Source organism: Ovis canadensis, chromosome 26 (assembly GCF_042477335.2).
Source record: "Ovis canadensis isolate MfBH-ARS-UI-01 breed Bighorn chromosome 26, ARS-UI_OviCan_v2, whole genome shotgun sequence".
NCBI lineage: Eukaryota > Metazoa > Chordata > Mammalia > Artiodactyla > Bovidae > Ovis > Ovis canadensis.
In genome coordinates, this window is record NC_091270.1 from 41,468,065 (window position 1) to 41,494,981 (window position 26,917).

Below are 26,917 nucleotides of genomic sequence, written 5' to 3' on the forward strand. Positions count from 1 at the left end.
AAAGGTTTTAGCATAGTCAATGAAGCAGAAGTAGATGTTCTTCTGGAACTCTCTTGCTTTTTCTATGATCCAGCGGATGTTGGCAATTTCATCTCTGGTTCCTATGCCTTTTCTAAATCCAGCTTGAACATCTGGAAGTTCTCAGTTCACATATTGTTGAAGCATAGCTTGGAGAATTTTGAGCATTACTTTGCTCAAAATGAGTGAAATGAGTGCAATTGTGCTGTAGTTTGAATAGTCTTTGGCATTGCCCTTCTTTGGGACTGGAATGAAAACTGACCTTTTCCAGCCCTGTGGCCACTGCTGAGTTTTCCAAATTTGCTGGCATATTGAGTGCAGCACTTGAACAGCATCATCTTTTAGGATTTGAAATGGCTCAGCTGGAATTCCATCACCTCCACCAGCTTTGTTCATAGTGATGCTTCCTAAGGCACACTTGACTTCATACTCCAAGGTGTCTGGCTCTAGGTGAATGATTACACCATCGTGGTTATCTGGGTCATGAAGATCTTTTTTTGTATAGTTCTCTGTATTCTTGCCACCTCTTCTTAATATCTTCTGTTTCTGTTAGGTCCATACCATTTCTGTCCTTTATTGTGCCCATCCTTGCATGAAATGTTCCCTTGGTATTTCTAATTTTCATGAAGAGATCTCTGGTCTTTCCCATTCTATTGTTTTCCTCTATTTCTTTGCACATTGTTCACTTAGGAAGGCTTTCTTATCTCTCCTTGCTATTCTTTGGAACTCTGCATTTAGACGGGTATATCTTTCTCTCCTTTGCCTTTAACTTCTCTTCTTTTCTCAGCTATTTGTAAGGCCTCCTCAGACAATCATTGTGCCTTTTTGCATTTCTTTTTCTTGGGGATAGTTTTATTCACCACCTCCCATACAATGTTACAAGATTCCATCCACAGTTCTTCAGGTACTCTATCAGATCTAATCTCTTGAATCTACTTGTCACTTCCATTGTGTAATCATAAGGTACTTGATTTAGGTCATACCTGAATTGGCTTCCCTGATGGCTCAGACAGTAAAGAATTTGCCTGCAATGTGGGAAACCGGGGTTTGGAAGATCCCCTGAAGGAGGGCATGGCAATCCACTGCAATATTCTTGCCTGCACAATTCCCATGGACAGAGGAGCCTGGCGGGCTACAGTCCACGGGGTCGCAAAGAGCAGAATACAACTCAGCAACTAAGCACAGCACAGCACAGCACATACCTGAATGGCCTAGTGGTTTTCCCTCCTTTCTTCAACTTAAGTCTGAACTTTGCAATAAGGAGTTCATGATCTGAGCCACAGTCAACTCCCAATCTTGTTTTTGCTGACTGTATAGAGTTAGAACCAGACATGGAACAACAGACTGGTTCAAAATTGGGAAAGGAGTATGTCAGGGCTGTATATTGTCACCCTGCTTATTTAACTTATATGCAGAGTACATCATGTGAAATGCTGGGCTTGATGAAGCACAAGCTGGAATCAAGACTGCCAGAAGAAATATCAAAAGCCTCAGATATGCAGATGACACCACCCTTATAGCAGAAAGTGAAGAGGAACTAAAGAGCCTCTTGATGAAGGTGAAAGAGGAGAGTGAAAAAGCTAGCTTAAAACTCAACATCCAAAAAACAAAGATCATAGCATCTGGTCCCATCCTGGTAAATAGATGAGGGAACAATGGAAACAGTGACAGACTTTATTTTCTTGGGCTCTAAAATCACTACAGATGGTCACTGTAGCCATGGAACTAAAAGATGCTTGCTCCTTGGAAGAAAAGCTATGACAAACCTAGACAGCATATTAAAAAACAGAGACATTACTTTGCTGACAAAGGTCTGAATGGTCAAAGTTATGATTTTTCCAGTAGACATTTATGGATGTGAGAGTTGGACCATAAAGAAGGCTGACCACCGAAGAATTGATGCTTTTGAACTGTGGTGTTGAAAAGACTCTTGAGAGTCCCTTGGACTGCAAGGAGATCATACCAGTCCATCCTAAAGAAAATCAACCCTGAATATTCATTGGAAGGACTGATGCTGAAGCTGAAGCTTCAATACTTTGGCTACCTGATGTGAAGAACTGACTCACTGAAAAAGACCCCATGCTGGGAAAGATTGAAGGCAGAAGGAGAAGGGGACGACAGAGGATGAGATGGTTGGATGACATCACCAACTCAATGGACATGAGTTTGAGTAAGCTCCGGGAGATGGTGAAGGACAGGGAAGCCTGGTGTGCTGCCATCCGTGGGGCCACAAAGAGTCGAAGAGGACTGAGAGAGTGAACAACCACAAATTAGGAACTCTGGCAGACTGAGGACAACTTTTGATGTAAGCACAGCCTGAAGAACTCCCTCACTTGGAGGAGTGCCTGGGTTCTTGAGTCTGGTCAGATGTGAGACAGAATCCCAGCCCACCACTCGTCTGCTCTCTGACCTTGAGCCATGACTCCATGTTTTCTTGGTCTCACTTTCTTCTTTTGCAAGATGGAGAGGATAATGCCTGCTGCATAGGGTTCTTGATCAGTTAAATGAGATTCTACACGAATGTGACTAATACAGTTCCAGACAGTCAATAAACGCTAGCTCTCATTGGGCTAATTTTGTTCTCATAAGATATTAATTGCCAGGAGATACAGCCAGCCAAGCAGGAGAGGAAAATCATTTTCATTTCACCAATCATACTGATAATGCAAAATCAAATAACACTGATGCTGTTAACTGGAGATGAGTCATGTCGTTTGCATCAGTTGGCAACTAGCAATTTCCTCTCAGGTACTTTGCACTGGGGACCTGCCTATACAACGTAAGTGGTGTCTTGCTGGTGACTGTGTAGCTTTTGTGTAGTCCAGAGAAGAAAATAATCACTTGTTTTTCTATCCAGTTATTCTTTTATAGGCAAAATTAGGACATTTAAACAACAGCTCATAAGAAGAGTGGGATTAATAGTTCCACTAAAAAGAGCATCGAAACATAAGTAAAATAAGATTTTTAAAAATAAGCACACAAGAACAAACTTGCACCTGTCTTACTGACCCTTACACTTAGTCTCCTTAGTCTTTGGATTTCTTCTGATCTGATTAGTATGTCCCTTTCTAACTCACCTGAACACACCTATGGCATCCAAGGTTTCAAGGATGGCTCTGAGCTTTCCAGCCCACTATCATCCTCTTGTGGAAACATGGTTTACCTACAATGCAGTACTGTATCCTGTCGACTGACAGAGCTTGTAAAGGGGCATCTATCTCCCCTGCTTATTTAGCTTACCTTACATGCTACCCTCTTCACATAACAGTGGCAGAGAGAAAGAAGAAAAGTCACACAAAAACACAACCCTCATTTTGGTAATGACTCTTTTTCATTCAGATGGGAAACATTTTCACTAAAGGAATCAAGAAACCTCTCTAAACAAGAATAATCTATAGGCAGGCTTCGGAGATATTGTGGGTTTGGTTTCAAATCACCACAAGAAAGCTAGTATTGCAATAAAGCCAGTCACATGAATTTTTGGTTTCCCAGTTCATGTAAAAATTATATGTTTACACTATGTTGTAAGTCTATTAAGTGTATGATAGCATTATGTCTAAAACCATGTATATATCATAATTTTTAAATACTGCTAAAAATCCAAAATGACTGCAGATGGTGACTGTAGCCATGAAATTAAAATATGCCTGCTCCGTGGAAGAAAGCTATGACCAAACTAGACAGCATATTAAGAAGCAGAGACGTTACTCTGTCAACAAAGGTCCATCTAGTCAAAACCATATTTCTTCCAGTGGTCATGTATAGATGTGAGAGTTGGACTGTAAAGAAAGCTGAGCGCCAAAGATTTGATGCTTTCGAACTGAGGTGTTGGAAAAGACTCTTGAGAGTCCTTGGACTGCAAGGAGATCAAACCAGTCAATTCTAAAGGAAATCAGTCCTGAATATTCGTTGGAAGGACTGATGATGAAGCTGAAGCTCCGATACTTTGGCCACCTGATGCAAAGAACTGACTCATTGGAAAAGACCCTGACGCCGGGAAAGATTGAAGGCAGCAGGAGAAGGGGACAACAGAGGATGAGATGGTTGGATGGCATCACTGACTCAATGGACATGAGTTTGAGTAAACTCCAGGAGTTGGTGATGGACAGGGAGGCCTGGTGTTCTCCAATCCATGGGGTCACAAAGAGCCGGACAAGACTGAGTGACTGAACTGAACTGAACTGAAAAAATGCTAACCATTGTCTATGCCTTCAGAGAGTCAGAGCAGTGAGATCAAAAGATCACATGTTACAAATCACCATAATAAATATAATAATAAAGTTTGAAATATCGCGAGAATCACCAAAATGTATCAGAGACACAAAGCAAGCCAATGCCATTGAAAACAATGGCACCAACAGACCTGCTTACAGCAAGGTTGCCACAAAAACTTCAATTTGGAAAAAACACCGTATCTGCAGAGCACAGTGAAGCGAAGTGCAATAAAACAAGTCTGCCTGTACAGATAGGTTTCTTCTATAGGAACTAAGGACTTGGTCCACTGGAATTCATCAGTGATCGGCTTATTTCCACAGGATATAACAGCCTCTGGGGGCCAGGGAGCTATAACTGTTCCTTGACCTTTGGGGCAAAGGACCAATGGGAGCACACAGCATGTAGGCAGTGAGAGTCAAGGAGAGTGAGCATGGTCCTGGAACCCTGGCCTGGGGCTGAAGGAGGCGCAATGCTGAGTGAGCAAAGCCCAGAATCACTTAAGCCCCCCTTGGGCCATCCACACAGAGGCTGGTGGCAGAACCGTCAGCAGATGAAGGGAGGAAGGGAGGAGAGGTGAGGGAAAAGGCCAGAAAGAGCTCTAATGAAAGAGCACTAACCCCTCACCCCAGGCATTCGATTTTGTGATTTTATGTCCCAGGAAAACTGGTATGGGAACCCATGAGGCTCCAAGACACCACTCGGGGCCTCTTCAACCAGAATGGAACTCCAGAGACTTTGCTGTTGAGAGTTAAGCCAGACACCAGTGTAGTATTTCCGTACATTCTACTCAGACTTCTTGATGGCTGCCCTAGGCCAGTGCACTTGCAAGAGTACATGCGCACAAAGGTAGTTATAACCAGCAAGGACCTGCCTGAGCCTGGGAGGATTTAGGGGAGACAGAGCTGGGCAGAGCCAAGGATTTATTTCAACTGTCCCTGGATCCTCCACAAGTGCAGCCGGAAGAGCTGGAGTCACTGAACTCTGGGGGCTTCGGGTATCCTGTGTGATATCCCACCTTCCTGACACGATCATGGCAAGAAAAACAAATGACCCAGCCACCGAAGAGTCGGGCCAGTAGACTTGCTGTTTGTCTAAGAGTGTCCCTCATCTCATGCCTTGTTCCCGGACCTTGAACTCCTATTTCCTGGTTTGGCAGATGAGGAAGTCAGTCACTACAGCTGAATGGAAGAGAGGGCCTTGGCAAGATACTCCATCTGGTCACTGTTGCTGTGGGGTCTTCCACCCCCGCCCCCTCCTTAAAGCTCACAGACGAGTGTCAGGTGGTGGGACACACACAGGAGAAGGCAGCTGGGACAGCTGTCCCCGGCTCGTCGTCAGGCCCCATCCATCTGTTCCTCTGTTTGTCTTGCAAAGCAGAACAGGCCCACCTCTGTGCTGGGCGGCCAGGGAGCAGGTGGCCAGATACACAGGGCCAGTGACATGGGTCCAGGAGACAGGGCGCAGGGCAGAGACAGGGGCTGAGATCGGGGTCTCTGCTGCAGGGGAGGGGGGCTCCCAGCTGGATCTGGTTCCCCCAGTGTCACAGTGGGCAGAACTGACACCCTGGGTTGGCTTATCATGTCCTACCAGAGATCCACACCTGGGACGTCCCTGATGGCTAAGACTCCATGCTCCCAGGGCACAGGGCCCAGGTTTGATCCCTGATTAGGGGGCTGGATCCCATGTGCTGCAACTAAGACCTGGAGTAGCCAAATCAGGGAAGCCTGACGTGCTGCAGTCCATGGGGTTGCAAAGAGTCAGACTGAGCAACTGACCAACAACAAAAGAAAAAGATCTACTCCTACAGGGGTGGGGCTGAGTCTCTCTTGCTTTTGAGAGGAGGGCAGGTGGAAAAGCCACAAGCAAATCAAGAGAAGGTTGCCCGACAGCCCCCTCTTAAATCTGCTTCCTGCGATCCACACTCCCTTTTTACACCATCACATGCCCGTTCACACCCAGGCCCCAAAGTCCCTCCCCCTCCCAGCTGCGTGCTGTCTAGAGGGTCCTCACAATACGAAATGCTTTCTTGTTCCACCACATCCCCTTGGATCCTCCATTGGTCTCCATGCAGGGAAAGCTGTCAGACAGGTGCTTTTGAGCACATCTCTCTGTCTGGGGTTATATTAACTGCTCTTTCCTCCCCCAGGCCCCTCGGCTCCTCAACCTGGCATTAAGCCCTCACATTTGCCTGCTCCCAAGCTGCTTATTTTGCCAGCAGGAAGTATCACCTGTCCATTTGCCTGTTAATGAACTGTGTGCTCATAACAGTCGACTCACTCCAGCTCCAGAGAGGAAAAGGAAAGGAATGCCTGTGGCCCAGGCTGCCCCTCCAGGGCAGGCTGGAGGGGATGGGCAGGAGGAGGAGGGGCTGTGGTTACAGTGGAGGCAAAGAGACAGAAAGGAAAAAAAACACGTTCTCCACCAGCAATGTACAAAGCACAGGGGTGTGTAATTTGCATAGATTATCCCAGTTTAACAGTGAAGAAACTGGAGCCCAGGGAGGGTGAACGGCTTTCCAAGGTCACACAGCTAAAGAGGAAAGTGAGCCACAGAACAGGGATTTGAACCCTGGTTTATCTGATGCCAGAGCTATGGCCTCTGGGAGCTGCTGCGTGGTTCACAGGCTGCCCCCAGAGTGGGAGACGCACACACAGGTGTCCCAGGCACCTCAGCAGAGTCGCTGGGCTCTCCCGGTACAGGACGGAGTCCGTAGCACTGACCCATGCCCCGGGGCTCAGTGTGGCTCTCGAGGGAACTCACAACAGCCACTCCTAAGGTCAGAGCAGAAGTCGGGGGCCCCCACTGCAGGCAGGAAGCCAGTGTCAGCTCCCCCATTCCCTCCCACTGGGGAGGAGGAAGCCTAAGTTCCTTCGGGAAAGGGAAGCTTAGCAGGTTTTGAGCCAGTTACAATAAAGCCCAATACGCACAAAAACCAATTCTAGGACTTCCCTGTGGCCCAGTGGTTAAGAATACACCTGCCAATGCAGGGGACACGGGTTTGGTCCCTGGTTCCAGAAGATTCCACATGTCACACAGCAACTAAGCCCATGTGTCGCAACTACTGTGCTCTGCAACAAGAGAAGCCACAGCAGTGAGAGGCCCGGGCGCCTCAACTACAGAAAGTCCCTGAACAGCAACAGAGAACCAGCGCAATCAAAAATGAATAAATTAAAAAATTAAGAAGAAACAATTCTGAAAATCCATTAGTGTTCCTATCATGACAAACAGATATTTATCAATAGGAAGCCCTGCACACCAAGGTTTACATTTTGGTTTGTGGACCCCATGAGATGGTCATCCACTTAACATTTTAAAAATTAGGAGCATCAAGTTGGAATGAGGTAGACAGGGAAGCAGAATAAACAAGGAGGACACCAGGGCTGAGGGGGCTCGATGGCTCAGGCAGAGATGCTTAAGATGGGAAGTCAAAGGGGAAAGGAAAGGGAGAGGCTGAAGAAACAGGCTTACATCAAGGTCACAGAGGATGAGGGGGGAGGAGGGTGAGAGGGGGAGGAGGAGGGGGAAGGGAGGAGGAGGGGGAAGGGAGGAGGAGGGGGAAGGGAGGAGGAGGGGGAAAGGGAGGAGGAGGGGGAAGGGAGGAGGAGGGGGAAGGGGAAGGGAGGAGGAGGGGGAAGGGAGGAGGACGGAGCGGGAGGGCAGGGAGAGGAAGAGGGAGAGGATGAGGAGTGGGGAGGGAGGAGGGGGGAGGAAGAGGGGGAGAGAGGAACTTCCTGTTCTACCACATTGCAAAAAGTGTGCCTTTTGATGTCCAAGAGCCTCTTCAGAAATGCAGGGACATGAGTTCTTGGGCACAGAGATGTGAAGCAATCACTCAGGAGATGCTGTCTGGAGGCGGCTAGAGGTCAGCCACGGAAACAGAGATGCTCCGGCTAACATGCAGAATGCACCCAGAAACTGACGGAAGCTCGCAGAGGTTATATTAATCCTGGGTACGTCCTACCACCATGAGTCACCCAATCCGAGCACAGGCCTCCAAGGGAGCCAGGAGCCCTGCAGCCGGCAGGTGATGCTGGGTCAGCCCGACTCCTGGGTGGCCAGCGTGCGTCCAGGCTGTGTCAGGGAGATTCTATTATGATTGGAGACATAAGAGACATGGGTTCGATCCCTGGATCAGGAAGATCCCCTGGAGGATGATATGGCAACCCACTCCAGTATTCTGGCCTGGAGAATCCCAAGAACAGAGGAGCCTGGCAGGCTATGGTCCATAGGGTTGCAAAGTCAGACACGACTGAAGCGACTTAGCACACACTCACATGATGATCAGATCTCAGGCTTGCCCTGCTTCCCTTCTCTGCTCCCAAGTCAGTGCCTGTCCTCCAGTTCCAGGGCATGTGACACCCATTTCCTCTATGAACCCCTGGAACCGAATTCAGTGTCTTCTCAGGCGCCTGTGGGAGTGTAGGCTGGTCCACAGCTCCCACCCCAAAATTAATCCCCTAAGTGTGAATCGGTCATCAAGGGCAAAGAGAAGGAACTCTTTGAACAGTCCTTCAGAAAGGAAGCTGCAAAAGAGAAGATTGTATGTCTCCCTGGATCCATCCCTGTCCTGAGTTCTTGGGGCCAAAGATTGAGAAAAAAGAAGGTTCAATTATATTTGTCCTTAAAATGGGATTTTGGCCCATTTCTGGTGAGTCCTACTTTTTTAAAGAGTGGCACATAAAAATCTAAGCTTAGTGAAATGGACACAGTAGGCAATGCTTATTCACTGTCTGAAAGGATCTTTTATTCTGCATAAGCATTTACAGCAGAATATCTTTGACACTAAACATCTTTTGAGAGAGTCCTTCTGTACCCCAGGTATTAAGACAGCTTTGAAATGCAAAGCACTGCATCTTGCTGTCAAAAAGCAGCAGAGGAGAGCAAGCCATCAGCTGAGGTCACCCTGTCCATGGAGGTTTACATAAAATTAGCCGCAACTCCCTAGGCCATGTCTAGTAGGCAGCCCTATGCACACATCAAAGCTTCTGTGTGTTTCCAAGGCTCCCTGTCTTAAAGGCTCCTTCTGGCCTGAATGGAACCCTTGGTCTCACATGCTTTCTTCTCCCCTACCCTCAAGCTCTTCTTTGCCAGCAGGGGCACTGACTCACCCAAGTGCATAATTGTTATGCTCAGGGTCATGCTAACTACCATGGAACAAAGTCTATAGATGAGGATTTATTTTTCGCTCAAGTAACAGTCAAAGGTGAATGTTTTCAGCTGCAGGTGGTTTTTCTCCATAATAAGCAAGGACTCCTTCCCTCTCCCAAGTTCAAGGAGACAGCTACATCCAGTTGAGAGGGCAGGTAGTGGAGTAGAGAAGGAACAAGTGCTTTCTAGCTGCTTCTGGGAACTGACGCGCATCACTTTTGCTCACTCACTGGACATAAGTTTGAGCAAACTCTGGGAAATGGTGAAAGACAGGGAAGCCTGGCTGTGGTCCAAGAGTCAGACACGGCCGAGCGACTGAACGACAACAACTTCTGCTTACCTTCCTTTGGTAAGCAAACCACACTGTCCTACCTAGAATCAAGAGGGGCTGAGAAATGGTCTCTTGGTGGAGCAACTGATTCTCAGCAATAGCACTGTGCTATGGAAGGGTGAGCAGGACTCTTTATTGGACAGTTTGCCATCTTAGCCACACACACACACACACACAAAAATCACTACTTTTCCTTGATTTTTCCCTTCACACAAGGATGGCAAGTGATGAAAGCTTTTTACAGAAGGATGGTGGATGAGAAAGGGGTAGTGATAAAACCTATTTTGAAGGTGTCCTGTTAAAAATAGCAAAATGGCTTCAAATTAAATTTTAGATGTATCCTTAACAATCTTTTGTCTTTCTAAGAATTTCTTACCGGGCAGTTTTCATGGCAGGTCTTTCAAACATCTTCAGCCCCCCAAATCTTGTTCATTTTACACGTTCAGAAGTTGGAGAATGTGCAGCTCGGGGTTGAGACAGAGGTTCGTACACAACTTTATAGGATTGCTATCTTGACCTCTCTGGAACTTTCCAGCTCCCAAGCACCACCCTTTCTGGTCCACTGGCTAGAAATCCAGCCCTTTCATCTCCCTGTTCTGTCACGTTCCTCTTGTGACTGCATCTGCTCCTGGTTCCGTGATACTTGGAGTACTGCTTTCTTTTTCCCCCAGTCTGCTTGCTATCATTTTGCTTCTGTATCTCCTCCAGGAGCTACTTGATACATTTTCTCCAGGGACTTTTAACTGTAGTCGCTGGGAGACATGGAGATGGTGTGCACTTAATCCACCTTTGCAAGAACCAAAACCCATTGAAGGCTGTTAAATAGTCCAGTGGCATGTAGCTTTGTATTCCAGAAAGCTCTGCTTGGCTGGAGAACAGATAAAGCCAGCCAGGCTAGAGCAGGGACTGCAGAGAAGAGGCGCAAGCTGGCTGCTCGAGCTAAGGAAGAGATGCCACAGGCCAGGTCTAAGGCCACATCAGGTGAGGTGGGAAGGAGGGAGTTACTGAGAGGTGGGTTCTACAGGTTCTGTTGGCCAATTAGATGTAGAGATGAAGAGTTGTGGAAGTGTCCAGAATGACTCCCTAGGAGGGAACAGGAAAAAGGGCCATTCGCTCCAGGATATCTGTCTTTGATCAAATTCATAAGCAGATGCTCCTCTCATAGACCAGGAGAGACAGATCTGAAGTCTCTCTCCACTTCTCTACGCTTCAGGATCACTGGCTTCTATGTGATCAGTCATACCAAGATATCCTCCACTCTGACAAGATGTATATGAGCCAGCTTGAAGGTGTGCCGTGTTTATTATTGGCCTGTTTGCGGTTTTCAGTAGAACCAATTCAAAATCGATTTTATTTGTATAACAAGCCACCATCTTCAGCTGGGAAGTGGTCAGAGGTAGAGCTTTTATTTTGTACACCTTGCACCATGGGACTTTTTTGGAGCCGTGTTTAAGAGACTTTCCATTTGTTTCTATGATCTGTTAGCAAAATACCTTTGGGTGACATTTCAAGGGTATATAACAGTGTAAAAGAAACTAAGAAAATCTGAGTTTACCTGGATTGTTTGTTAAAGAAACTAATAACAGAGACGTTACTGTGGCTGCAGGTAGGGTAATGTTTTCCTGATAATTTTTGCAGAGTAGCTGTGTCTTTAGATGTTCCACACACAGACTCACCATGGAAATATATTCATTTTTCGAAGGCTTCACCTCACCTGCTAGCATATAATTCAACCTTTCAGCTTCCTACAAATTCTGCTTCCTAGCCCCATCATTTTTCATAAACTGGGAGGTGATTAATCATTCCGACTATGGACGACTTGTCCTTAACCTTAAATAAATTCCTTTTCCTCCGCTATGCATGCTTACAAACAGCGAGGCCTGGAACCCGTCTGGCTTGGTCACAGCATCGAGATGGTACAATCTTCCTGTCATTGTAAGTAAGCCATGTGCTTAACTTTGGGTAGGTAGGGAAAAAAAAAAAACAAACTAAAAATGGAAAGAAATTACCAAGATAAACAGCACAAAGTACGGAGAATGAAAGCCCTTACATTTGAGAAAGAATTGGATGATTTCCTGGAAAGGCTTCTGAGGCAGGAATCTGTGGGCAGAAGGAGAAATAGGTTCCTTTTGTGCAGCTTGTGGCAAGTCGACAGAAGAAATAAAAGGAGGAAAAGCTTTGGCAATCTGCTGCTAACAAAGTTCTTAATTTGGGCTGAATCTTCTAGGGTTTGGGAGAGTTTTTAGAACTTTCTTGTACCATTGAGAGCATCGCTGCAAGACACTGCCCACCACCTCCCTGTGACCTGGGTAGGCAATTGTTTCTCCTTCCCTGGGCCTGGGATATTATCATGTTGGAAGACTTTGTTGCATCAACTGGAAGAGCAGAGTCAGTGGGGTCTGAGCCTCGGATTTTTTTGTTCACACTCAGGCATTAGGCTGTCACACCACCACCACTGTGCAGCTTGACAAGAGTATCCTTTAATCAGCACAGAAGGACCAGGCTTTGGGTTAAAAAAAAAAAAAAATTCTACATTGCTCAGGAACTCTAGGCAATGCTTTTAATCATGTACGATTGTGCTGTATTCTTCCAATTAAAACTTTTCTGAGAACCCCCTTTCTGGCATCCACATTTAATTTGTGTGGCTCACCCACTAATAGAGACCTGCCGCTGCTGGTGGGATCGGGTGATCCTGAACTGGATTTGTTCCTTGGTCCAAGTTTTCCAGAAAGGTGTGGTCAGCACAGCCCAGGCTGGAGATTATGCAGGGAATGGGGACTGAGCCGGAGGGTCAGCTGGATCTGAGTGCTCTGGAAAGCACATGCAAGGATCTGTTAATACACTACAGTTGGTTCCGTGAAAACATGTGCAAATACCGGCAAGTGCTCGTGCGAGTGCTAAGAATAGGAATAAATTCCACGTGTGAGGGAATTCAAAATAGCATCAAACAATAGGCTCAGAAATATTTGGAGTAGACTGTCTGCCAAACTCACTGAAAGACAAGCAAAAAATTCCCCGTGGACCTTGGCTTAGTTTCACCACTCAGACACCTTGGTCAGTTGCACTAAGGAGCGGATTCCTTATGAGATGTTCTAGATTTGGTCCATTTCTTCATGAATACTCAATGGCTGGTTCCTATTTGGATTTATCATTCAACAATGCTAAAATATTTTTCCATAAAAAGACATTAGGCAGCTATAGGGGCTTCCCAGGTGGTGCTAGAGGTAAAGAACCTGCCTGTCAAAGCCAGAGACGTAAGAGATATGGGTTTGATCCCTGAGTCGGGAAGATCCCCTGGAGGAGGAAATGGCAACCCGCTCCAGTATTCTTGCCTGGGAAATTCCATGGACAGAGGGGCCTGGTGGGCTACTGTCCACTGGGTCACAAAGAGTAGGATGCCACTGAAGTGACTTAGCATGCACAAAGGCACAGCAGCCATACAGGAGGTTGGTGATGAGTTTTATGAAAAGGAATTGCTATGTCCTGTATCAAATAGCTAAGGACAAGCTGAGGTGGAAAGGGGAGTGAGGTCAGGAGACGCATCTCGGAGCCAGAAATGTGCCACCGCGTCCGGAGGGAGGACTAGAGCCACAAACGTGGGGTCAAAGATGGACGAGATCGCCACAGCAGCAAGAGCAGTTTAAGAACAGTAGTGATGAACTAGCTTATACTGCTTAAACACTGACTGTATTTTATTTGTCCAAAGCCCCATTGCTGAGAAGTGGCAAACCCAGAGTTTCATCAGACCCAGAGTCTCTGACCCAGATCCCTGGCTCTTAACCTTTACTGGCCAGGATGGTGGGGGTCCTGGATTTCCTAGACGGCAGTGAGACTTCTTAGCAACATTTTGCATTTAGAATTCTGGTACCAAGTAGGCCACTGCCAGGGCCATTTTGCATGAGTGTGCAGGTATGCATTACACAATTTTGTACACATCATAGTTTAGATCACTGCCACTTCCCCTCAAGAAACTGCACAGCAGACCACCTGCCAACTGTATACTCTGGCTCTGCCATTTCTATTCTTCCACTCTTACTAGTGAGAAACCTCAATTGGTGGAAGGATAAAGGACTCTGCCCCAGGCTGGCCTAAGAGAGAGGAAGAATGAGAATAAGAAATCTCAGTCTGGGGACTTCCCTAGTGGCCCGGTGGCTAAAACTCCAAGGTCCCAATGCAGGGGGCCCAGGGTTCAATCCCTGGTCAAGGAACTGGATTCCACATGCCACAGCTAAGACCTGGTGAAGCCAAATAAATAAACACTAAAAAAAAAAAAAAAAGAAGAAGAAGAAGAAGAGAAAAAAACCTCCATTTCTAAAGGTTTTAAGATCCTGGTTCCAGTCTTTCTGAAGCCCTGTGCACTTCCTGCCCTGCAGCCTTAGCCTTGTCATAACCCCAGCCTTGTCCCAGTGGGTTTCTCCTGTAAACAACCAAACAATCCTTGATAACCCTTATCTCTCTGTGTGACTCTCTCTCGCTGCCTCTGTTTCCTCATCTGTTAAACTGTGGCAGCTAGCACTGTATTTCACAGCTTCTTTCCCAGCCCTCTGATGCTTCTGCAAAGCAAAGCAGAATGAGGTCCTGGAGGCCCTACTCCATCCCCCCAACCAACCAGATCCAAGTCCACAATGAAGCCCACATCCGCCACATGAACAGCCTCCACTGCTGTTGAATCGGCAGAGACCACCATCCCTTCCAGACACCAGGGGTGCACAATGGAAATAGGGACCTCAGACTCCCCCCCGTACAAAGTCAACCCTCCAGCACTCAGTTCCGTCAAAGACAAGCCAGGGAGCTGGCCCAAGCAGAGCTCGCCAGGCGCCCATACAGCTCCCACCCACCCGTGCTGTCGCTGCGGCCTTGCTCGTATTTATAGCAGCCCAGGCCTGTCAGAAAATGATGGTCAGGCTTTTTCTTCCTCCCCCCTCTTCCAGCCCCTTGAAGTAAGTAGAATGTTCGTGATCGTGTGCGATTTCAGCTGGAGTTTCCATTGCACAGGCTCCTCAGACAATCCACGTCTGCTTCTAATGCATGTGGCATTTCCCAAGTACCATTGTCTGCCACAAAGGAACGCTACACGGGTGGCCGGCTAGTGTCTCTTTATAGCTGCTGAACTACAAGAAAAAAACAGAAGGAACTGCAGCTGTAAGGAATTAGATTAGACAAAAGAAAAAAAAAAAAAAAACCTTCCCTAGGGTGATAGTAAGACAGTGGTGTATATTAAAAGGGACAATGTGTTAATGAAATCTCAAGATATTTTTAAAAAGAGCAGACAGCTTCCTCCTGGGGATGGGTGTATGGCTGGTAATGCAATCCTGCTTAGAAGCCTTGGAATAGATTTGATGAAATCTCCGTGTCCCTTCCAGGCCTAGACTGATGACACGATCTATCACAGCAAAGGGTCCCTTTGCCCCTATAATTACCTGAAGAGGCCCACATTTTAGCCAGCTGTGACTTGACTCTTTCCTATCCAGTCCTCCCTACCATCCCATTTCATCACCAATCCCAACCCTGCTAAGGTGAGACTCTGAAGCAAGAGTTGGGATGCTGTGAACAAATGTGGGTGAGTCCCTTCCAGAGGATGAACTGACTGCTGTCTGATAACTGAGGCCATGTGGCCCAGATGTCTCATTCAAAGTGCTGGCATCACCCACCCTCCCTAACTGCATCCTTAAAGGCACCCTCAGATACACAGCAAATCGAAGCTTCCAGAAAAGCAGTCCTTCCCACCATAGGGAGGAGGAAGCCTCTGACCAGCAGAACCAGCTGACCAATAGATAAGTCAACCTCAGGTCTCAAAATCCCGAAGAAACTTGACCTGTATGATCAATATCTGTGTTGGTTCTGGCTTCACTCATGAATCAGCAGCTCATTCCATTGGCCTCTTGTGGACATCTGCATTTCAAAGGGCTTTTGGTGGAGGGAAGGACGTGGACAAAGGTTTGCCCATCACTATGCATCCACAGTACAAATCAACATGCTTGGCACATACTCAAAAATGTGTACAAGGAAAAATAAAAAGAAATGTATCAGGCGATTAGTCAGTAAATTATGTCTTCTTGGATTCCTTCTGAGTTTGATATTATATCCTTTTATTAATTAGTTGCTTAGAGAATTCTCTGGTGCTCTCAGGACTCAGCACTTTCACTGCCATGGCCCAGGTTCAATCCCTGGTAGGGGAACTAAGATCTGGCAAGCCATGTGGCATGGTCAAAAAGAAATATTACTTATTTATAACGACTGTATTAATCACAGTAGATAGCCTGTCAAATTAGGCAGTTTTTTCTTCTATTTGCATAAACATGCTATGCCCAAGATTTAAATTGTTCTCCTTTATGGAAAACAAAAAAAAAGATTCAGGACAATTTCGTGAGCTAGTCTAGGTTCATACTTCTTATTCAAGATGACTGGGGATTCATCCTGGTATCTAAAAATAATGACAGCCCATTTGCAGAAATGAGGAGCCAGAGAAGGGAGCTACGAAACAGCAGTGCAGAGTGCATGCCAGAAAGGGCTCCGATTAGGACCAGGAGGCGGGGCCAGTGCCAGCTCTGCCCTTTGCCAGCAGCCTGACCAGGAGGAAATCCTTCCCTTCCCTGGACCCGGGTTTACTCACCTGGGAGGCAAGAGGGCTGCTCTCTGTGGGGACCTTCTGCCTTCAGCATGTGATACGATTCGTGAGTGAAAACATCCCACTGCCTGCCATCTCCCTGTAAAGTCAGAGATCTTGTGGGGAGAAGGCCAGAGCCAGAGGTCTTTCCTTCTCCATGGCTAAGGTTTTTTTTTTTGTTTATTTGTTTTTTTTTCGGGTAGCTCTTGGCCTGCCATTTATAATGGGAAAGTACCGAGAACTATCGTACATAGGGTACCTCTCTGTCATTCTGCCTGACACTCATCTTTCCACAGTCAGAAAGGAGAAGACTGTCCACATTTCATGTCTAGAATCGATTTCATCTAGAAGAGCAGGTGCCATATTCTGGTCATGCATGGAAAGGAAAATCTCAGGGTCAGATGCTCCAGGTCCTCCCTTGACTGGCTGAGAGATCTGGGTGTGATCTAACAGACAGATACACAGATAGGTAGATGTATACACACATATAAAGTTATAGATAGATAGACCTAACTGGCTTACTTCATAGAGGAGTCATAAAAACCACATAAGACATCATTTGTGTAAACAATCTAAAAACTTCAAAGTACAACAAAAATGGATTTTCAGATGCCCAAATATACCCCCAAGGAGTAAAGGCATATGCAGTCATCATGACATCAATGTCATAGAAATTACATTTATAGCAGAGCCATTTGGTGTCAACTTCCAACAGAACAAGGCGTTAGCTGCTCTATGCCTCATTCTCTGCCACAGTACAAGGTCACAGTTTTACAAAAATCCTAGACTCTTCCAACTCATCTGAAAATTTCAGGATTATTCCATGAAGAAGTCACAATTTACCTTGCAGGGAGATAAAGGATTTAAATGTAAAATGACAGCTGCTGCTGCTGCTAAGTCGCTTCAGTCGTGTCCGACTCTGTGCGACCCCATAGATGGCAGCCCACCAGGCTCCCCCGTCCCTGGGATTCTCCAGGCAAGAACACTGGAGTGGGTTGCCGTTTCCTTCTCCAATGCAGGAAAGTGAAAAGTGAAAGTGAAGGTGCTCAGTCGTGTCTGACTCTTAGCGACCCCATGGACTGCAGCCTACCAGTCTCCTCCGTCCATGCACCGTTAACAAATAAATATCAATAACAAGTGGATAAAAGTATATTAGAGATATTCTCATTCAAAGTAAATAGACTGAAAAATAATACTTAGGAAAATATGTTTGTTGCTCTAGGTAATAATTTTTCACCACTATCAGAGATTAATTCTTTTAAGCCAACTGATGCTCAAAAATAGAATGGAAAGGTTTTTATATGTGATCAGTTGATTTTCCACAAAAGTGTCAAGACCATTCATTGGGGAAAGGTCAGCCTTTTCAGCAAGTAGTGCTAGGAAAACTGGATATCCGCATGTAAAAGAATGAATTTGAGTTCTTATACTATACACAAAAATTAACTCAAACTGGAGCAAAGAACTAAAACAACAAAACTCTTAGAAGCAAAACATGGGGTAAAGTTTTCATAAGATTGCATTTGGCAGTGATTTACTGGATATGAGACTAGAAGCACAGGCAGCAAAAGAAAAAAACAGATGAATCTGAATTCATCAAAATTAAAAACTTGTGTGTGTCACTATCAAGAGAGTGAAAAGGAAATCCACAGAATGAGAAAAAATATTGCAAATCATACATCAGGTCAGGAATTAATAGTCAAAATATATAAAGAATTCCTACAGCTCAAAAACAAACAAAACAAATTTTAAATGAACAAAGGACTTAACTAGACATTTCTTTAAAAAGGTATACAAATGGCCAATGAAAAGCACAGTAAACGATGCTCAACATCATTAACCAGGGAAATGCAATTCAAAACCACAATAAGATACCACTTCACACCCATCAGGATGGCTATTATAAAAACAAAACAAAATGAACACTGTAATTCAACTATACATCAATAACAAATTTAACAAAGTAATTTACTTAAAATGGTGCATAAAGGAGCATAAAATGGTGTAACTACTATGAAAAATGCTTTGGTTGTTACTCAAAAAATTAAACACATAGTTACTACGTGATCCAGCAATTCCACTTGTAGGTATGTACCCAAAAGAACTGAAAGAAGGGGCTCAAACAGACACTAATACTGACGGCAGCATTATTTATAGCAGCCAAAAGGTGGAAACCACCCAAATGTCCATCAACAGATAAATGGATAAACAAAATGTCACATATACAATGGGATTTACTCAGCCTTAAAAAGGGATGACATTGTGACACATGCTGCCACATGGGTGAACATTGGAGACATTAAGTTAAATGTCAGACACAAAAGGACAAATATTAGGTAAATCCACTTACATGAGAGCCTAAGATGGGCAAATTCAAACAGACGGAAAGTGGAACAGAGATCACCAGTGTCTGCTGGGAGGAGGGAATGGGAAGTTGCTGTTTCTGGATGCAGAGTTTGTTTGGGATGAGGAAAAGTTCTGGAGATGGATATTGGTGATGGTTGCAGAACACTGGGAATGTAATACCACCAAATCGTACATTTTAAAATGTCTAAAACCGTAAATTTCACATTAGGTACATTTTACCACCACTAAAAAAAAAAACAGTGGAACATCATGGGGAATTGTTCTTCAGTCATTTTTTATAGATAGTGGGCATATTCTATTTACTTCAGGGTCTGAAAACCCAGGAGAAGGTGAAATTGTTGGAAAAGAGCCAGCGCCTGAATGTCCCTGTGCCTCCTGCAGTCCGTGCTCACACTCAGCAACTGAAGGTTCTCAGCAATCAGTCAACCTTCTTCTTTCCTCCTTTCAAATACTTTTCACGATGGCAAACAAGATTTCAAGCCGCAGCACCCTCAGGTCTCCCGATGAACAAAATGTCACCTCGGCCTGCAGCCACAGCCCAGATCTGCACATCAAACCACAAAGCAGAGGCCCGCAGCACTGCATTGATTCAAGGCTTGGAATCTGCAGCCTGTTCAGCTAAAGGACTCGCTTTGGGAGTCGGGGAGGGGCAAGAGACAGCTCAGGGAAGAGACAGGAACGTGAACACTAAGAACTCCCACAGCGGCCATTTCTGTTCGCCTCGCTCCCAAGAGAGATCTAAAATAATGCACAGGTTCAAATGGGGCAGATTAGGAAAGGTAGGCCTGGGCAGGTTAAGAGAGAGGGCTTCGAGGTCAAAGAGTCTGGTGTCAAATCCTCCGTCTACCACTCACACCCTGTGAGACCATGTCAAACTGTCTCACCTCACTGCACATTTCTTCCTCTACAGGGACAAAGAATATCCTACTATAGACCCTAACTTACTGGATTGCGGTGAAGATTTTGAAGTATTAATTGATGTCAGCTATTATTATCAGAGAACACAATAAAAAGCCAAATCTAGAACTAAGAGTCACAGTAATGAGCAAACAGAAGAAAAGATTGCTTTGGGGGTATACTGTGTACATATAAGGGTATGCTGTGTCTACGTATGTGTGTTAGTCACTCAGTCATATCCGACTCTTCGCGACCCCATGGACTGTAGCCCGCCAGGCTCCTCTGTTCATGGAATTCTCCAGGCAAGAATACTGGAGTGGGTTGCCATGCTCTTCTCCAGGGGATCTTCCCAACTCAGGAGTCAAACCTGGGTCCTCCACACTACGAGCAGATTTTTTACCATTTGAGCTACCTGGGAAGCCCCGTGTCTATGTATACAGTTTGTTTATAACAGCAAGGTCATGTGAATATTAGCCTGAAATCCTCTCCCAAGCTGCTCCCTAACTTCTACCTGTAATATCCTTCCAAGAACAAAGTTTCTTGGCAGGAAGAAAAGGTCAATGACTTTAAAATCAGAATCAGTGGAGTGGGCTTTTTTCTTGAGTTTCCCTACTTGGTGGAAACAACGCTGCATCCAAGCTAGCTGGGCTCAAGTTACAGGAGCTGGAGCTGGAGCTGGAGCTGGCCAACTCCTCCTAGCTATTCTCTGTCCTCCTCCCAGGATGGCACAGGGACCACATGCACGTTGATTCAAGCTTCGCTGGACTCTTCCTTCATGTTTCTGTGGTTCATGCCTGCCACTGAGATAAATTACGTTCTTGTTTTTTTTTCCTGGGTGAGCAGAATCAGGTTTATGCCCCTTTTTCAGACATCTCCTCCTTGTTAGGGTACCGCCCAACCTCTTCTAAAGAAGGGGCGTGTATCCCTCTGTTTCCCTGATCATGGCAACTGAAATTTCATACAATAACTAAAGTCTCATTAAATGCTGGCAAAGAGGCAAGAGGTTCCTTAGTAATACTGGACAGTCTAGTGTTACTTGGGGATTCCCTAGTGGCTCAAATGGTAAAGAATCTGCCTGCAATGCCGGATACCTGGGCTCAATCCCTGGGTCGGGAAGATCCCCTGGAGAAGGAAATGGCAACCCACCCAGTATTCATGCCTGGGAAATTGCATGGGCAGAGGAGCCTGGTGGGCTACAGTCCATGGGGTCACAAAGAGTCGCACATGACTGAGCGATTAACACTGAGGGTTACTTATGGGCCAAGAAGTCTATGGTCCAAAAAATGTAATTAGGAACCATTAATATTCTTTAGAATCATATGGAGAAAAGATAAGTAAAAATAAAGAGAAGAGAGGTAAAAAGAAGGCATATGTTTCATGACAACAGAGGAATCCACAAAGTCACACTATCTTATACAGGTATGTGCTCAATCATGTCTGATTCTTTGCGAACCCATGGACTGTAGCCCAACAAGCTCCTCTGTCAATGGAATTCTCCAGGCAAGAATACTGGAATGGGTTGTCATTTCCTTCTCCAGGGGATCTTCCTGACCCAGGAGCTGAACACATGTCTCTCGTATCTCCTGGACTGGCAGGCGAATTCTTTACTACTGCATCCTCTGAGAAGCCCTGTCTAGTAGAATACCATTTATCACCATCCATCTCAAAGGAAACGAAGAAATCTAAGCCTAGATGCTAACAGTTGTACCAGCAATAAATTCTCATCCTCCAACTCCGGAGCACAGCTTCCATTCTCCACGGCAGAACCACAGGCATAGAAGATATAAGGCAGGGCTCCGTTCCAGACTCACAGCTACAAGACGATGATTCTCACCATCTGTGAGCAAGACCGTGACAGACCCAGGAGGCCTGACAGCCTCATGACAAGCTTCTGCTTTCAGAGAAAGGCATCAGTCTGAGGGGCATAATGCTGCAACCCATAAAGAACTAAGTGTTATAGCCTTGCTGTGCCTCATTGAACTCAATGATCCCTTTTTTTTTTTTTTCTTGGTAATTAACAAGAGCTATCTTTATTTAGGCTTCCTTTCATTTCCCCATCATGTCTGTCGAGGGATCTGGTGGGGAGGAGAGAGAGGATGGCTGTGGGGAAGGCATTAAGCAGAGGAAGGCCTGCTATCTGAGAATTCAGTGCTATACAAGAAAAATACAGGAGAGAGAAAACTGTTTTTTCCTAAATTTTTCCATTTGCTTACCCTCCCTCATCACATAGACTCCCCAGAGTTAGAACCTTAGTTTCAAAATCTTCCCAGCAGATTGCTCATCTTCAGTTGACGAATATGGCCCAGTGGCTTGTAGAAAGGAAAACTGAATATTCTAAATATACCAAATCTTCCCCAATTCTAAGTAAAATACTAAGGGGAACTCTTTTGGAACTTACCAAAGCAATTCTAAAGTTCATCTGCCAAAATAAATGGATAAGTATACTGGTGAAAACTTTGACAAAATAAAAAGAATGAGCAGGCCCTTGCCCTATTGCTCATTAAAATATATTTTAAAGTTATAATATATGAAACACCATAGTACTGACTCTAGAACTGACAAGTCCAGTTGAAGAGAATAGACATGCTGGATATATAAAGATACAAATTTTAATTATTTAAAAGATGATATCAATACTCTGTGGCTTTCCCTGGTGGCTCGGTGGTAAAGAATCTGCCTGCCAGCGCAGAAGACACAGGTTCCATCCCTGTGTCAGGAAGATCCCGTGGAGAAGGAAACGGCAACCCACTCCAGTATTCTTACCTGGGAAATCCCATGGATGGAGGAGACTGGTGGGCTACAGTCCATGGGATCGCAAATAGTCAGACATAACTTCACAACTAAACAATAACAACAAATCAAAACTCTGTAGAGAAAGGTAAGGATTGCTCAACAGATGGTTCTGATGCAATTGGTTATGTTTTCATACTTGCTCTAAGGCTTCTTTCTTCAAATCGCCCCGTTTTGAGTCCCCCAGAATTATGTCACCAGGGCTTGAGAACTGTCATCTCCCTTTCTTCCACTCTGGTCCTCTCTTCCTGGTCTCCCACCAATGTCTCTGTTGCACGTGATCTTCCTGAGATAACAATTGCCACGGGTATCATTATGCTCCACTCACGAGTGAGGACTGCTCCCCCTCCCACTCACTTCTTGGGCCAAACGTTCTTGATCACAGGTCTCCTTAACTCTCACAGCACATCCAAAATCAGGACATGTCTGAAGACATGGGACTAATTATAAAGAAATCTTCAGAAATCTTCAGGGGTTGCCAGGGAACAGAGGGATGGACAGGTAGACCACAGAGGATTTTTAGGGCAGTGAAACTCTTCTATATGATGCTGTAATGGTGGATACCTGTCATACATTTGTCAAAACCCATAGAATGTACTGTTAAAGAAAAAATTATTCTAGCACTTGTTGGAAGACCTTATTCAGGATTATTACAAAAGTCAGGACTACCACAAGAGGGAAGAGAGATCAGACTCAACTCCAAATACAGAAAAGACAGCTGGGGAGTTGGAGTCAATGAGCAGAGGGAGACGGTCAGCAGATGAAAAATTACTAGGAGGAGACACCAAGGTTAGAGATTCTTGTTGATCTGGCTTAACAGGATTCTTGATGAGGGTGGGCCAGAGTGATTGGACAGATATGAGGAACTGATTCAATATCAAGAGCAATCCGATATCAAGGGTGGGGGACTCTTGCTAAATTGACTTAGCAAGATTCTTGCAAAGACTGAATGGAACAGGTCTGGCAAGGACAGGACAGCAGCCAAGCTCAAAGCTTTGTCCACCAAGAGTGAATCTAAATTATGGACTTTGGGTGAAGATGATGTGTCAGTGAGGATTCATCAACTGTAACAAATGTACCACCGTGGTGTGGGATGGTGATGGTAGGGAGTTTTGCGTGTGTGTGGGAACAGAGAGTACAGGAACTAGCTGTACTTTCCGCTCTGTTCTGCCGTGACTCTAAAACTGCTCAAAAAATAAAGTCTATTAAAATTTTTTAATTAAAAAAGAAATATGAAATTGAATAACTCCTGATTATGTCAAGGTAGCAGGAACAACCCTGGGCCCTTCATTAGGCAACAAGTTTCCAGTGAGGTTACCACCTATGGTTACCACCAATTGATCCCTGAGACAGTCAGTCATTTCTGCTGTGCCAAGCAATGCGGTGGTCAGCTGTTCCATGCAGGTCCCCTCTGTCCTATGGTCTCTCTTTACTTCTTTCCTGTTCTTGTTGTGGACACTGTGGATTGTACCCCAAGAGCCACTCACAACCCCCTCCCACTTGCTGTAATAAAAAGATATAGGGAGGGCATTCTGGGAATGCTTTCACAAGCAACAGATTGAGTTGGTATAGCTCCTTCAGTCTTTTGCCCCTTTTCCATTCAGCATGCCTGGAATGGGGATCTAATGTCTAATGCAGCCATCTTGTGACTATGAGGATGAAAGCCACAACCCAGAGATAGCACAGTGAAAAGAGAGAAAGACCTTGGCATATGATGTCACGTGGACCCTGGACTGCCTATCTCCAAAAGTGTTTTGCCTGAAACAAATAAATCCCTTATTTGCCTAAGTCCCTGAGAGTTAGGTTTTTGTTGCTTCCAGACAAACACAATGATGACTGGTAACCTGCTCTGCTCCCCTAGCTAGGCACAAGAGATGGATCGGCCACCTACTGCATAACTGCACAGACAAATGTCCAACTGGAATGCAGGGACCTCTAATTTTTTAATATGATTTTAAGTGTAAAAGCATTCCCTCTCTACACAGCACTTCCTCCTAAGTCAAAACTGATGATCTTCTTCTTTCCTGGAGTTCTAACTTTATTCTAACTCTGTCTTTAGACAGAGACTAGTGGGAGAGGGTATTAATTGTGGTAGGATTTATTATGCAATTTCTACACCATTAAAAACGGATTCTTTAATATTGAAGAACAAAAAATACAACACATTGCATCTAAAGAAAGGCTACTGTGTAATCATAGTTTAGACTACTGATGATCTGTCTGCTCTAGAAATGATCTTTTTAACATACAAACCGGTTCACTCCTCTACTCAAAATCCGCCTGCAGTCAGTTGTACTACTTTTTTGCCCATTCATATTGGGCTTGGTTGAATGACTTGCTTTGGTCAGTGGAATGTAAGCAGATATAATGTGAGCAGAGGTTTTAAGTGTGCTTCTCTAAAAAATATATATTTGTTTTAATTGGAGTATAATTGCTTTACAATATTGTGTTGGTTTCTGCCATATATTAACATGAATCAGCCATAGGTATAGTACGTCCCCTCCCTCTTGGGCCTCCCTCCCACCTCCCACCCCAACCCATCCCTCCAGGTTATCACAGAGCACCAGATTTGAGCTCCCTTAAGCATGCTTCTTGGAGAAGGCAATGGCAACCCACTCCAGTACTCTTGCCTGGAAAACCCCATGGATGGAGGAGCCTGGTTGGCTGCAGTCCATGGGGTCGCAAAGAGTCGGACATGACTGAGTGACTTCACTTTGACTTTTCACTTTCATCCATTGGAGAAGGAAATGGCAACCCACTCCAGTGTTCTTGCCTAGAGAATCCCAGGGATGGAGGAGCCTGGTGGGCTGCCGGCTATGGGGTTGCACAGAGTCGGACACGACTGAAGCGACTTAGCAGCAGCAGCAAGCATGCTTCTTGGTTTGGCTTTTTTTTCTTGCTTTCCTGCTATCTGTCACAAGACCATGCTCTGGCAGCTACTGTCTCAAAACCAAGAAGCAACTGAAGCAGTCAGTGATCCAATCTGCAGCTTGAAGCAGAGCCTCCACAACAGATAAACAGATATAAGAGTGAAAATTAAAGTTTGTTCTTATTGACGATTGAAAAGTTGGGATTGCTTGTTACGCAGCAGTGATAGCTGACCAATATACTTCCAATGGCTTTCCAGCTCACTCAGAGTAAAATGTCAAAGGCATCCAAGTGATTTAAAAATATCCTTATATTCTAAATCATTTTACTGCTCTGACTCATCTTCCACTACTTATCTCCTTTCTTACTCTGCTCCAGATATGCCAGACTCTGTTTCTCCTCTAATATCCCAGACATGTTTCTCCCTTAGGACTTTGTACCTGCTGCTCCTCCTGCCTGGAACTCTCTTCATTCCTGCCTGGTTCATTTGCTACTTCTTCCCAGATCTGTGAGAAGCTCATCTCTGTGCAGACTAATCTGGCCACCTGATTTCTGATTTTAAACTGTATTCCCCGGTGTATTCCTTTGCCCCTTCCTTGCTTTACTTCTCTGCGTGGCACTTATCAGCCATCTGTCCTCTTCTTGCCATCTGTTTTATGCACTGCAATGCTGCCAGAATCAAGTTAGAGCAGTGCCTGGCACTTAGTAGGCACTTTATAATTATTCACAAATGAACAAACAATAAAAAATAAATAAAACAAAATCTAAAACTAAAAATACATGAATACAATTTTACTACTTAGTAAATAAATATTAAATTTTCATTATATAAATAAAAACATATAGATGATATTTAATGAAGGAAGAAATCTACACGGTTAAGGAAAAGAAACATAGATGATCCTCATTTGTAATTAAAGGATTAGGAATCAATATTACAGAAAACCACTCCTTCTCCTTTAAAATAAGCTAATGTTTTGAAGAAGCATAGAATTCCTGTCAGTAAGAATTCTCTTTTGCTGGCACAGGTATCCTCATACCCTGAATGTGAAAACTTAGTGATTCATTTCTGGGGGTAAGCAATCAAATATCTTTATAGTTCACATTTATGGTTCAGTAATTTCCTATCTAGGAATCTTTCCCAAAGAAGAAATTACTGCTTAAGGCAAGGAATTTTATACCAGAAAGTTCCTTATAGCATTATTTGTGGTGACACAAATTTAGAAACAACCTAAGCAATCTATAATGGAAGGACAGTTAATGATTCATAGTATGAAGATCCCTGGAGGAGGAAATGGCAACCCGCTCCAGTATTCTTCCCTAGGAAATCCCATGGACAGAGGAACCTGGGGGACTATAGTCCATGGGGTCACAAAACAGTCAGACACAACTTAACTATTAAACAACAGGTTCATAGTTTAGTATACAACGTTTGAAAATATTATTTAATGATATGAGAAATTGCTCACACATGATATTAAGTGAAAAAGGCAAAACACAAAGCTACATACTTAGAATAACACCAATTATGTAAAGACAAGAATACATATGAGGGTGGAAAGTCTAGAAGGAAATTAGTATATGAAAATTTCAGCCGTGGTTATCTCTGTGACATGGAATTCTGAATGATTTTTACTTTTTTATATACTTTCCTGCATTTTTAAGACTTTCTAGGATGA

General features: G+C 44.7%; 1 long non-coding RNA gene across 3 annotated transcripts in view; it reads right to left on the reverse strand.

Moving 5' to 3' along the window:
- LOC138430874 (uncharacterized) overlaps positions 1–26,917 on the reverse strand; it is a 318,052-nt gene that overhangs the window by 176,512 nt on the left and 114,623 nt on the right. The window lies entirely within an intron of this gene.